We start from the raw sequence: 1,937 nt of genomic DNA, 5'->3' as shown, positions 1-1,937 counted from the left end.
ACAAACACAGGGAACTCACACATGGAACCAACACAGGGGCAAAAACATGGGACACAAACACAGGGAAACAACACACAAAACCCACACATGGAACCAACACATGGAACCAACGTGAGGAACCCACACGGGGCAGCAACTCATGTATCCAACACAAGGAACTGGCATGAGGAACCAAAACAGGGAACAAACATGGGGAACAACACAGGGAACAAACATGGGGAGCAATACAGGGAACAAACATGGGGAACAACACAGGGAACAAACATGGGGAGCAATACAGGGAACAAACATGGGGAACAACACAGGGAACAAACANAGCAATACAGGGAACAAACATGGGGAACAACACAGGGAACAAACATGGGGAGCAATACAGGGAACAAACATGGGGAACAACACAGGGAACAAACACGGGGAACAACACAGGGAACAAACACGGGGAACAACACAGGGAACAAACATGGGGAACCCAGACATGGAACCAACACAGGGAACAAACATGGGGAACCAACACAGGGAGACAACACATGGAACCAACACACGGAACACACACAAGGAACCCACACGTGGAACCAACATGGGAAGACAACACATGGAACCAACACACGGAGAAACAACACAGGGAAAAACATGGGGAACCCACACATGGAACCAACACAGGGAACCCACACATGGAACCCACACATGGAACCCACACATGGAACCCACACATGGAACCAACACAGGGAGACAACACAGGGAGACAACACAGGGAACCCACACAGGGAACCCACACAGGGAACCCACACAGGGAACCCACACAGGGAGACAACACAAACCAACACGGGGAGACAAGACAGGGCACAAACATGGGGAACCAACAGGGGGAAAGAACACAGGGAGCCCACACAGGACACCAACACGAGGCACCAACATGGAAAAACAACATGAGGAACCAACACGAGGCACCAACATGGGAAAACAACACGAGGCACCAGCACAGGGAGAACAACACGAGGCACCAGCACAGGGAGAACAACACGAGGCACCAGCACAGGGAGAACAACACGAGGCACCAGCACAGGCCACCCACAAAGGGCACCAACCTGGGCCACCAACCTGGGCCACCCACAGATCTCCAGCCCAACCCCTCCGAGGAGCAGGAGCTCCGTGCTGGCCCCGGGCAGGGCTGGTGACGCCGTTACCCTCCGTTACCCTCCGAGGGCCGGGCACGAGGAGGGAGAACAGCACCGGTTCCCACCTGGGTGGGATTCCCTGCAGGGAATCCCTGGAATGCTCGAGGCTGCTCCCGGAGCCAGAGCACTCCCGATGTGAGGGGCAAAGCCACGTTCCCACAACAGCAGCAGCTCCAGGAGCCCCTCCTGGACACGGGCAGAGCAGCAGCAGCCCCTTCCCGAGCTCCTCAGAGTGTTGGGGTCCCGTTTCTCCATTCCCAGGCTGTGGCTCTGGCAGGACACGCCGGCTCTGCTGGAATTATCAGTGCCTGGACTCGTGCCGGGGCCTCCTTTCCCAGGAGGAGCAGCGGGATTGCGGTGCCAGAGGTCCTGGGGAGAGCCAGGATGTGCTTTTGTCCCTGGAAATCCCCATCTCCGGCAGAGTCAGCTCTGCCCCCTCAGGGACGGGGCCCAAAATGCGGCTCCGACCCTTCCAAGGGTCTCAAAATGCAGTTCTGACCCTTCCAACGGGGCCCAAAATATGGCTCCAACCCTCCAAACTGGGCACAAACACCCCTAAGCTGGGCACAAATATTTCCAAACTGGGCACAAACAGCTCCAAGCTGGGCACAAACAGCTCCAAGCTGGGCACAAACATCTCCAAACTGGGCACAAACAGCTCCAAGCTGGGCACAAACACCCCCAAAATGGGCACAAACCCCTCCAAGCTGGGCACAAACCCCTCCAAGCTGGGCACAAACAGCTCCAAGCTGGGCACAAACA

This window comes from Manacus vitellinus, unplaced genomic scaffold, assembly GCF_001715985.3.
Source record: "Manacus vitellinus isolate BGI_N305 unplaced genomic scaffold, ASM171598v3 scaffold_191_pilon, whole genome shotgun sequence".
NCBI classification, from domain to species: domain Eukaryota; kingdom Metazoa; phylum Chordata; class Aves; order Passeriformes; family Pipridae; genus Manacus; species Manacus vitellinus.
This window is presented reverse-complemented; position numbering follows the sequence as displayed.